Source organism: Homarus americanus, unplaced genomic scaffold (genome assembly GCF_018991925.1).
Source record: "Homarus americanus isolate GMGI-L3 unplaced genomic scaffold, GMGI_Hamer_2.0 scaffold50974, whole genome shotgun sequence".
Lineage (NCBI taxonomy): Eukaryota > Metazoa > Arthropoda > Malacostraca > Decapoda > Nephropidae > Homarus > Homarus americanus.
Genome location: NW_024751738.1, coordinates 17,389 through 30,632, shown reverse-complemented (window position 1 = coordinate 30,632; position 13,244 = coordinate 17,389). Strand labels below are relative to the sequence as shown.

Sequence of the window (13,244 nt, the reverse complement as noted above, 5' to 3'; positions counted from 1 at the left end):
CTCGGCCCGCGAGGTGACCCCGGATCACCAAGCCCCACACAACTACCAGCCCCCATCATTGGTGGATGAGTGTCTAACTCAGTAGGGCTATGGTGTGGTTGTGTTATTCCACTGGGTTCTTCAGAGTTCATTGGAAAGTACCCCATGGTGGCAGGACCCCCATGGCGGTTGCTTGATTATCACTCCTGACTACTGAGTGTTGTAGTGGCAGTTGTCCTTGGTCTTTATGGTGCTAAGTTACGATAAGAGTTTAAGTGTTATTGAGTATGTCCACCCAGTAGTGGTGTGAGTGTTATTGAGTATGTCCACCCAGTAGTGGTGTGAGTATGTTGAGCCTGAGGGCATAGTACCAGGTTTCGTCTGTTGGTACATATATTCTTTCTCCTATCTCCATTTTAATGTTTAAATAAATATTGTATTTGTATATTGTGTCTATTATTTACCTACAGTATCTACCGTTATTTCTTCCCTATTACTTGATACTATCATTACATATACCCCCGAGCCTCCTCTCGTCACACTACCAATGATTATAAGTAAAATTGTTATAAGAGGCACAGGCCCTTATAACAGTACAGTAAAGTCTTATGTTCTAGTCAAGTTTCTCCCACATATACGTTACTTGAGTATAGTTTTAATTCATATCACCAGCCTTCCCTCCCTCACTGTAATACTCTTCAATTATGTCTCCAGCAGTCTTCCCTCTCAATTAACTTTTGTCCACTCTTCCCTCACTCTGACCATAACATGGCATACAGCTCACAGGTGGGGAAAGTTGATAATCTCCCAGTAATTTAAACAGATGCAAAGAAAAATATCTAAATCAATTCTATCAGGCATTTGTATATTTAAAGCAGCATATACTGTATAGTGAAAGGTTCTGCTCTTCCTGTAGCTACATAAAAAAATGATCTTGAGGTAGACAGGCAAGCCCAGGATAAAGGAGCTTACTGGTAAGGTTAACCTACCATAAGCATGTACTGTACCAGGTACTATCATTCACTGTAAATGACCCATGGAAATGCATAAATTGTAACCCCTCAAAAATATTATGCGTGTATAGTTTGACCCCAATTTTTTACATAAAAATTTGATCATTAAGACTTGAACTATACTTTAAGATACAGTAAACGGTAATTTCATGAAGTTACTTTGTGATTTTATCTCTTACATAATTATTGAAGTAATATCCTCACTTTATTAAAGTTATTAACACCACAGTGTTAACTCTCACTCTGTGTCATGGGAAAATAGGCGGACGTTCTGCAACGTCACCCAGGGCTTAAGGATTAAGACATTTTGGGTTAGTATTTTCATTATAGAAAAGTATCTTGGCTTTTATAATGGGAGTCTATGGGAAAATTTATCTGATTTACTAAAGGTTTTACAGGAACAGAACTCTCTTATAAACTGGGGAATGCCTGTAGAACCTTCCTAATATTCAAAGTACCAGAAAATAGTAATTACAAGTAATTACCATCTAGTCCTTTAGGTCCAGTTAACTTCAGATCTCATTCACTTGCACGTCCAGCCCACTTTAGTCTAGTTCACATCAGGTCCAGCTCAATTCAGGTCCACTTTAGACAGTGATGGAGAAAGTATCTGGAAGTATTACTTAAAATAAAGTACAGTACTACACTGTTGCTTTGTACAAATTATAATTTGTATAAAGTAGCTTTCTTCAAAACTACTTACACAAAACAAAAGTTTAATTAACTGAAGTGAAACATACAAGTAGAAAAAGTAAAAAAGAAACTAGTATTTGTAAGGTATCAAAATTGATAAACGATGATATGCAAAGCTTAAAGTTATTAACATAATTAAGAGAGAAAATATGAGACAGAGGTATTTATGTATTTACAATCAACTTTGGGTTAAATTTTTTTTTTCTGTAATAACTAATCTTCATATTTCTTGTGGCACACCTGGGCTGGAATATCAGTTCAGCACAGGTGTTAAAATGATTTTATGCTTTTACTTTATATACAGGTAACTCTCGTTTTACGTGCGTTTGATTTAAGCGTTTTTGGAACAACGCGATTGTTCAATTAATACCAAAAGCTAATTTACACGCACCTATTTTTTAAATAACGCGCTCAAGACAGTTTAAATTTGCATCGTGTATTCACCTGGTCGCCTGGCAGTGGAGTCGCGTGTGATGCCTGTTGAGGTACTTGTAAGTTATTACTATAAAGTCGCAGTCATATCAACATCAAAAATTCTATATTATTAATAATAATAATAATAATAATAATTATAATAATGTAATAATAAAGATTATTACATTTAATGGTGAAGATAATGAAGTATTCTGCACAACAACTTTGACCACGTCCAGCAAGCTTCCCGGGTATCACTTTCTCAGTTCACACCAGCACTACTACTTCTCTGTGCTCCAATTTGCATTGTGTTTATCACGTACCTTTTTAGTGTTAAATGCTGTTTCCCCCATTGACCATGTCTGTAAAACACACATCTGCCTCTGGGACGCCTAAAGCTAAAAAGGCATGAAAAACAATCACAATGGACGTGAAATTAAATGTGATCACCGGCCTTCAGAGAGGAGTGTGTGTGAGTTGGCCGCATGCTTGGTTTAAGTGAGAGCACTGTTCGTACCCTGTGTGGCATTTGATGGTTCCCTTAACCTGTACCATTTACATGTATTCTTATGGGAAATTTATGTTTAATTTAAGCGTTTTTTAATTTAGCGGTGGTTTTCAAGAACGTGACCCCCACGTAAAACGAGAGGTGGGTGTACTCTAAACACAAACACTTTGACACTTATATACACACACAAACACAAAAAGACCAAGTTAGGGATTTAATTACAGGTACTCCACCGATTTTCCGGCAACGGATGGTCCGGCACCTCTTTTAACCCGGACAAAATTCTCGCGACCTCCAGATTAGTTTACTGGGCTGCCCACAGATGGTATTGCGTGTTAACCGCGCTCGCTTTGTTTGTTTATTCTGCAGTTGCTGGTGGTAGCTTCTTCATTTTGTGTAATTCTCAGCTTATTTTGGACATATCTAACCCCAGCTATGGCTTCAAAGGCAAGTACAAGTGTCAGTGGTGGTGTAAAGCGTAAACACCAGTCCACATCGATACAAGATAAGGTGGAACTCTTGAGAAAACTCGACAGTAGTGTTTCGGTGTGACGGGTGTGTGATCAGTATGGTATTGGTTCGTCAACTGTGTATGATATAAAGAAGCAAAGAGAAAAGTAACGAGATTCTATGCAGAAAGTGGTTCCAAGAAGCAAGTGTGCATTAGAAAAACATTGAAAGACAGTAAGAGTACTGAACATGATAGAGTGATGAGTTTCTAGCAGCCATGGTGCTTTAAAAATACCGGGGGGAAGGGGTGTATACCAAGTGGCTCAAAGGTGTATTGCTTAATTATTATATATGACCTCTGTTAATCCGGCAAAACGGATGGTCCGGCAAGGCTCAGGAACCAAAGGTGCCGGAAAATTGGTGGTGTACCTGTATTACTAGTGTAGAGGATAAAGAACAAGATACAGTAAACTAAAGCAATAAATAAGACAACTCCAACACAGTGATAACGTGGCACCTGGGACTGACTAACATAACATGTCACGAGAACAATTGCAAATAAACAAACACAAAGACAATCGCATTATAAAGAACCTGAGGTGGAGGAGGGAAGGAGAGACAGTGAGAAATGTGGGAATTTATACTGTATAGGAGTTGCACATCACAAGTGTAGCTTTAAGTAATACTAGTAACCCCGAGAGAACAAAACCCTGAATGAAACAAGAATGACACCAGTCTAGTTAATAAGACTGGACTTAAATGCATAGGTGGATACAGAACAGGCAGACATCCTGGGGTTGAGAAGATGTGTTTACCAGGTTATCACTCACCATCCAGAAAGGACAGGTGGTGGTGTACTACTGTGTCATGGAGCACCTGACAATAACCAGTAATGATGAGCGAATGAAACTAAATCATCCAAATTTACTTTTGGTGTGAACTAATAACAGAGAACAAAAAGCAAGGTGACAGTAGGTGTGTGTTATAAGGCTGACTCAACCTCACAGGGAGAAGTGGACAGACTCCAATGTCATCCAGAACAGACAGTAGACTGGGTGACTCTTACCATACAAGCTGAGGAGCATACCTTGACCTTCAAGACACAACACATGAAGGAACCTACTAGAGAAAAAACATTCTGGATATACTCTTGACAACAGAGGTAGCAATGGTGGACAAAGTCCACATCAGGGAAAAACTAACTCTGGCCCACAATCACCTGACCCTTGCTTTATGTCAACTCACTATATACACAAACTCTTGAGAAAATTCTGAAGGACACAATCTTCCAACACCTGACCGAGTAGTCTGATCAATGTATCACACGGTTCCATAGAGAATATCCTGTTTGACACACTTATTCAATTTCCTTGAAATGGTAACACATTACATGGACCAAGGTCTACCAGTGGATGAGTAGTACAGTCACTGTCAAAATTTTGATCCCCGTGGTGGAACGGAGTCTCTGAACTGACTTATCCTGACTGTTTTCTGATGCAAGTGTGCTGTTTTATCTTATTTGGGGTCAAGCAAACCTTTGATCTCGGGCATAATACGTGGACTTAAGGGCACTTGACAAAGACCCACATTCACAGGTAGTCTCTAAAATCCAGCCACATAGAATCATAGGCAAAATTTTAAAGTGCATTAACAACAGGTTCAATGACAAGACACAAAGGGTGGTCATAAATGGAGTACATTCAGAATGGAAAACATTTCTCAGTAGTATAGCACAAAGTTTTATTCTTGAATCCAACCTGTTGAGATCTACATAAATGACATAGATGAAATTACATCAAGACATATTGTTAAGTTTGTGGATGACATGAAGATATTTGGGAAGGTTGCAAGACAAGACGATGTAGCAACCATGCAAAAAGATCTGCACAAGCTGTTCAAATGGTCTTGAGACTGGCATAAGACCTTTAACAACACAAAATGCAAGACTCTGCATGTAGGATGCAACAACCTAAATCACCACCATTCTGTTAGTAACACTTTCCTGGATACTGTCGATAAGGAGAAAGATATTGGTGTTGTCATAGATCAGTCACTGAAGGCGGCAGAACAAGTGGAGGCAGTAGTGAAAAAAAAAAAAAAAAATTAAGATTTGGGAATTATAAAGCATAGCCTTCAAATACAAAGATATGAAAATGCTCCTTTAACTGTACAGATCTCAAGTATGTCCCAGTCTGGATTACTGGATACATGGCATGTAAACACTACCTTCAAAAAGACCAAACATCATTAGAAAAGGTGCAACATGGTGACTAAAATAATCCCTGAACTCTGTCATCTTGGTTATCCAAATAAACTGAGGGCCGGAGGACTAACAACCCTTCAGACAAGACACAAAAAGGCACAACTCATACACATTCAAAATTTAAAAGGGATGGAAAACATGAATCCCGGCCATTCTTTTTAGATGTCATGCACCAATACAATGGAGCATGACTCTAAGCTTACAAACTTATCATGCAGAATGACGTAAGGAAATGTTTCTTCACACAGAGACTAGTAAACCAATCAGCAGGAACAGTACTGTGCTTCAAAATAGTCCTAGACAAGACTGTCAACAACAAAGGAGGTATCCTACAGAGACCTTTCCTCATCATTCTCGGTCCAGTACTGTTTTTGTTGTACAGTACACATAAACGACATAGTCCACGCCAGCTCACTCATAAAATACAACTTATTTGCAGACGATAGTAATCTCTATGCCAGCAACTCAGACCTCCATTCCTTGATGAGAACTATGAACACTGAATTAACTAAAGTCAGGACCTGGGTAATACATAATAAACTGACCTTAAACCTTGAGAAAACCCACTACACGATCTTTCACAGAAGAAAAAACTTACCCCCAGACTTGAACCCCCTGTACCTTGGTAATATAGTCCTCAAAAGCGAACAAAATACTAAATTCTTCGAAGTTATTGTTGATGAGAAAATTAACTGGAGAAACCACATACAAGACATTCACAGAAAAGTCATCAAACAGTGCAGTTTCATGTATCACACACAACAGTCACTCACTCTCACAGCAATGAAAGAAATCTATCATGATCTTGTTTACCAACACCTGATACACTGTCACACACTATGAGGGGCCTTTGGCTCTTCAAAAGCACACTCTCTGGTTACTGCACAAAAGAGAGTTGTATGGACAATGACCTACTTGAAAAAAACAGATCACACTAACGAAAAATTTGCTAAATTGAAAATGTTAAAATTCGAAGATATTAACAGCTACTGCTGTGCCCTCTTTGTTTACAATCTATCAATCACTTGCTTGACAATAATTATTTCCAGTTCCGGAATAATCAGAGATACAACTAAAGGCACCCAGAGCTACTAAGACCACCCCCTATGTGCTCCTCTCAGTCCCAGACCTCCATAAAATATCACGGTGTGAAAGAACTTACCCCCACCCATCCGAGCAAAGACTACACTCCCTTCCTTTAAATCATCTCTTAAAAAATATATACAGTTTTGTCTAAGTATTAATATTTCTTGCAATACCTACTACAGCTCCTCCCCGACTTACGACCTGCCTCAGTCGTTCCAAAATGTTGTCAAATTACGTTTTTTCGAGTCCCAATGTCAGTACAGACAAAATTTTTGCTTGTAATTCACTTTAAAATAGCTGGCAAGCTTAAAGTTGAGAGTTTTGTGATGTTGAGAAGAAAAAGAGACACCCATTTTAGATTTTCTATGTATTATTTAAGCATTTTAGACTTACGACCTGGATTTGGGTCCATAACCCCGTCTAAGTCGGGGAGGAGCTGTATATTTACAATACCAGCTTTTATTGTACCATCAAAACCGTTTTATCGGAAATTATCATTGCAATAAACATACAGCCACTGCTGACTTACGATGGGGTTAGGGACCCAAATCCAGGTTGTAAGTCGAATTGGTCAGAAGTCAAAAATGTGATGATACATAGAAAATCTAAAATGGGTGTCTCTTTTTCTTCTCAGCACCACAAAACTCTCACTTTAAGCATGCCAGAAATTTAAAATGGAATTCCAAAATTTTTTTTTGTCAGTATACAGTGCAATCACTAACGTCGGGACTCGAAAAGATGTAATTTGAAAAAATTTGGTACGACTGGGGCGGTCGAATGTAAGGGTGGTCGTAAGTCGAGGAGTAGCTGTATTTGCCAACTAGACATAATCCTGACAGCTCTGTCCTCTTGTTCAACCTTACATCCGTACAACCCATACTGTACTGCTCCCCCATTATACTTATGTTCTTCAATTTCACTGTAATTTATGTATATAGGGTAATATATATATATATATATATATATATATATATATATATATATATATATATATATATATATATATATATATATATATATATATATATATATATATATATATATATATATAATAAATAAATAAATAAATATTGAAGTGATAACCGTGGTAACATTATGAGATGTTCTTATTACCACCATGTTATTGTACTATTCCAGATGATACTAAATGTTACATAATATTTCCTTGAGATAAATGTATAGTATATTACTATAATCAGGTGCAGCTCAGGTTCTCAACTGGCTCAGCCATGTTAATATTGTTATTATTATCCACTCTGGATCTGTGTTTTTCTGGCTAATAAACTGTTTCAATTCAATTCAATGACCACCTCTAGTGGGTGGCCAAAAGGTTAATTTTGAGTCAAGTTTAAGCAATAACTAATCTTGACATTTGTTTTTATACCTGATGTTACACAAGAGCTTGTATACTTAACACTAACACTTTTACACTAAAACACATTCAAATATTTATACAAAACACACACACACTTTTAAACAAACACAAATGCATATAAACACACACTCTCTCTTTTATAAACATTTACATAAATGCACACTTTCAGAGGAATACACGATTGTGTATTTTAAATCTATATTCTTAATCAGCATATAAACGAGCATCTTTGTATGAAATTTAAACAAAATCTATGCCATGCCCTCATGTACTCAAACACAAGATAAGGGGTCAGGAATTTTGATTGGGAATACTGTTACTGGATGTTTTCTTTTCTGGAAAGTGAACGATAAAATGCTTAAATTATAAAGTTAGCCGATATTCTTGAGAAAAGGCATATAAAGAGGATTTATAATTTACTGGCACAGTGTAATTCATGTTTTAAATACTACAGTACTGTACAGTACATAAACACAAGCATTAGATAACATGATGTTAAGTAACAGAATATCTGTATAAGTCTCACCTCCCACAGGTCAGAGGTGTTTCATCAGTTGCTGTTGATGGCATCACATACAAGTGTGTCCCACAGGTCAGAGGTGTTTCATCAGTTTGTTTAGTTGAGTCTTAGCTTGTCATACCGAGATGTGTTGTTGGTCCTTGAAACTTCCTGGAAATAAGAAAAATAACTATGTACAGTATAATACACAACACTGCACTGTAAAACTATTATATTATAGGCAGGGGTTATTTGACCAGTATCTGGCTTAATAACCACAGGTTATTTGACTGGGATTTAAAATAAAACAGTATTTTTGGCCACAGAAAATTCTACAAATTATTTTATTTATAATTTCCAAGTACAGGTTGTACCCCTCTAGTCCGGCAACCTCGGGACCTGACCGGTGCCGGACCATGGAAATTCACCCTTTTCCTGGATAGATAGTGACTTGTGCTTATGCCTGGAAGCACTAGCACCACTTTCTCTGCGTCATGGTCTCTTTGAAGACATATTGAAGGGTTAAATGTCGTATAGTACCTTCTCAAATTTCGCGAGTTTTTAATTCTTAATGTATTTTATTGGAACACACAAAAAAATAAATAAATAAAAATTTTGACGGCGGAAACTTGAATTTCGACAGGTTTGAATGGCCCGCCAACGTGCAGACGACGTGCATAATCGTGTAAACAGCGTCATTTCTCTTATGTACAAAAGATTCATTATTGTTTATTACTGAATGTCTTTTTTATTTTATTAATGTTTGTGTGCAAAATGAGCAATACAATTCATTAATAATACGTAGAATATTAAAACACACGAGGAAATGACACAGCATTGTTTTCGTTGATTACAAAACCAGTGACTGACTGGTTCTACATATAAAACTGAAGAAAATAAGACCTTGGCTGTAGCTGTAGTAAAATTAATATGGTTGTTTTAAGTAATGTTATTTAATGTTAATAAATGGAACAATAGAAGTAGCTAACGATAATGGTAAAGAAAAAAGAGAGATCGCATATGTAAGTGCGCATGCGCACACGTGAAAACATATCGTCATTACTTTACATAAGAATATGAAAGCAACACTTATTTACTGTTCATATATATTTTAATTAATGTTTCTGAATTTGTTTTTATTGAATTAATGTACGTGTGTGCAAAATTAACAATACAATTTATTAATAATACGTGGAATATTAGAGGAGACGAGACGGCTGCCGGCATTGTTTATGTTAAAGCTTACGAAACCAGTGACTGATTGGTTCTACATATAAAACTGAAGAAAATAAGACCCTGAGTTTAGCTGTAGTAAAATTAATGTAAAAAATGAATATGGTTGCTTGAAGTACCTGTAATGTTATTTAATGTTAATAAATGGAACAATATAAGTAGCTAACCATTAATGGTAAAAAAAAAAGTGAGACTGCTCGTATGTAAGTGCGCACATGTGAAAATATATCGTCATTACTCTACATAAGAATATGAAAGCAACACTTATTTACTGCCTCATATATATTGAAGGGTTAAATGTTGTACTCTGTATAGACAAGCAGAGAGAGAGAGAGAGAGAGCAACCGAACTGCCGGATATAAACAAACCTTAATTTCTCGCTGCTTTTTTTTTAAGGGGATTAGCCCACCAGGGCATAGGTCACTGACCCACATTGGGGCCTGAGGGGCAAAAATTTAATACTCCTGTAATAATAATAATAATTCAGATTAGTAAAAAAAAAAAAATAACTGCCTATCTACCTATTGGACAAACTAAAATCGTTCCGGACCACAGAATGCCGGACTATAGAGTGGTACAACCTGTAGTAGTAATTTTTAAAAAGTAAACACCCAAAAATGTTACTCGAGTACAATACTCAAGTAACATTTATTTTGTTACTTTACAAATCTGTCTAAAAGCCACAAATCATCAACCAACCAAACTTAACCTAACAAACCAAACAAACTAACCAGCCAAACTTAACCCGACCAACCAAACTTAACCTAACAACCAAACCCAACCTAACCTAACCATCTTACAATACCTTACCTTCAAGTATGACAAAGTTTGATATATTAGGTTTGGTTTATGTTAAATATAAGACATTAACACTGAATTAAGTACGTCACCAAATTACCCAATTTCATGGTAATAAACTAATAATAAGGTTTTAGTTAGTTAAGGTAAACAAGAATAAACTATATAAGTATTTTCATCATAAATAACAAAAAATTATGTGCTAAACAAACTTACTGATATAATTATTGAGTTATATAAAATGTTAACATATAATTTAGAGGTTGCTCTTACCTACTGAGGCGACGCAGGGAGGACGAGGGTTAATCTCTCATTTCACCACAGGGAGGACGAGGGTTAATCTCTCATCTCGCCACAGGGAGGACGAGGGATCATCTCCTCTCATTTCACCACAGGGAGGACGAGGGTTCATCTCTCATTTCACCAGGTCATCTCACCATTGCCACTTCATAATTATCACCAACAGCTTCTTCAATATCTCCTACATCATCATCAAGCCTGAAATCATAGTACCATTTAATTGATTGAAAAAGCCGAAGAATTGATGGTGTTTGCATCACAGAACTAGCCATATATTTACCTTTAAATAGTTAATAAACACGAGCTAACGAACATAAAATCTATTAAAAAATAGAGAGTATCACCTTGAATGTTCTCTTCTTTGACGAGGCAGCGTATTGGTGCAAAAGGTAAAGGTGTAGATAACGGCTACCACCAGAAGGACTTGTCTGAATTGGTTGAAATTTTTCTACACACTAACATCATATTGGTATTATTACACTTTTGCACCGGACATTCCTACCCCTAATCTAGTGTCATACAAGACGTCTAATTACAAGATAATTTTTATCTATTACATTACCGACACAAATGTATAATAACGGAGATAGAGTATCCAAAATTTTCTCTATTTTCTTCCATTAATCTTCCACCATTATCGTCTACCTCACCTCCCACACTGCGTGTCTCCTTCATAAATCATCACGCGCATGTGTTCCCGTACACGTCACGCGGCCAATCAAGAGGGTTTTTTTTTTGCAACCAATTAAAATGATTTTTGGTTTAATTAAAGGTATTTTTGGGCCAATCAAAATTGATTTTTATTTCGAGTCTCATATTTCGAAATTCAAATTCATTTCTGACCATGGAAGTCTGCGATGGGTGTCACTTCAATTATATGGAGTTAATTGCATTTTTTTTTTAAAAAGAAGAAATTATAGCAATTTATCGATCTCATGGTGTTCTCCCGACCTCAGTAAAGTGTCTTAAGTGCAAGAACGAATGTAAATGTCCAGAACAACATATGAGGCATTGTGGTAACTCCAATGACGCACGAGAACCAGGCCAATAGGGTAAGAATTAGTGATTCCATCACATGGTGAGTCAGTTAGGTTAGGTTAGGTTTGGTTTATGTTTTTCTAGTGTTTTCTTTTTTTCATTTTGTATTCGCTTAGCCATTATTTTTTTTTCGGAAAACGCCCCAACAACAAAAAGTTGAGAAAAAAAAAAACGGAAAATTTCCGACGGAAATGAAGGTCATAACCGATCTAAACACACACAAATACACTTGAAAAATTTATTTTTTGACTTCCAACAAAGTTGGGTGCGCTTATACAAATTTACTATCATATTAAACACAAAAATGGAAGCGACAATATGCAGAGAACACCTGACCTAACATACCCATAGGTTGGGTATGTTAGGTCAGGTTCTATGCATTATCGTGTTAATTTATGTGTTAAACAACTTAAGGTTGATATAAATCAGCAATGGCGAGGAGGAATACGTGGAAGAGTCACCAATATTATTTATGGAAACGAGGGAATTAGCGAGAGATAAACAACAAAAATGGCGCCGGGAGGAGCGGGATAGAGTAAATAACAAAAATATACTTAAAATCATAATAGAAAGTTGTCATCTCTATTAATATACTTAAAATAATCAAAACAATTAGTATACCAAAATCAACAAACAACTTTTGGTGGTAGCCGTTTTCTACACCTTGGCAACACAAAAGTGGATGGTAATTTTAATGACTAAGGATCTATTTATCGCGGACCATAATGGAAATACTCTTTGGATGACTTCCCTAAATTAACCTTGGTTAAGTGGACTTACATTGTGCAATAGGCCTCCCTGCTGTATCACCAGAATATATTGTATCCTGTATACATTCACGGGGCTGTATCACCAGAATATATTGTATCCTGTATAAGTTCAGGGGACGCTTGATGCTCTTGACAATTATCTTCCGTGCAACCACAATGGCGTCGACCTGAGTGACCAGGGCGTTGTTTACCCGGAGGAGCAACTAGCGGAGTGATGCTGCCACCCGCGCCATCTATGAGTCAGCTTCATCACCACTCACTGCATGGTGCACAAGTCCAGGCTTACATCTCTTGACTGTGATTATACTGTAAAAAATAGCAAATATATCGTTTATACCATATGATGCCACATCTTTTAGTAATCTTCCTGTGAAAAAAACACAAGATAAGCTGACCTCTGCATGTTAAGGTCAAAATAGAGTACTGTACTATAATTCTTGCTCAGTTATTGATTCACCATGGGTGTAAAAAATTCACTTACTATAAAGACACACCGACACAAATATTTTAATAATTGCTAAACTTTGTGATTGTGTGTGTATAAAATGTGTGAATGAGTAGGAGGCATTACAAAAAACATTTTGACACAGTATTGACACTACCACACAACGCAACAGATCAAAGCAGACAGAGAGAACTCTTTCACGTGGCCTGGTGTATGAATACACAGCAAAAACAATTAACTATGCAGCCTGCTCGCATAGCTTGAGCCACCAAGCACCAGAGATGACACACACCTCCAGCACATGTTCCTTATTTTGCTCCTGAAAGGTTAAATATCATCATACATAGAAAACAAAACTCCATTATGAAAACACATATGGC

At 36.7% G+C, this 13,244-nt stretch overlaps 1 long non-coding RNA gene across 1 annotated transcript; it reads right to left on the bottom strand.

Moving 5' to 3' along the window:
- Window positions 1-408: 408 nt before the first annotated feature.
- Window positions 409-12,619, bottom strand: LOC121854832. Its single transcript, XR_006086644.1, has 4 exons — window positions 12,430-12,619; window positions 10,585-10,809; window positions 8,308-8,451; window positions 409-1,602 (listed from the first exon to the last, which is right to left on the bottom strand). It is a non-coding gene; the product is annotated as an uncharacterized LOC121854832 (long non-coding RNA).
- Between the last annotated feature and the right edge of the window lie 625 nt (window positions 12,620-13,244).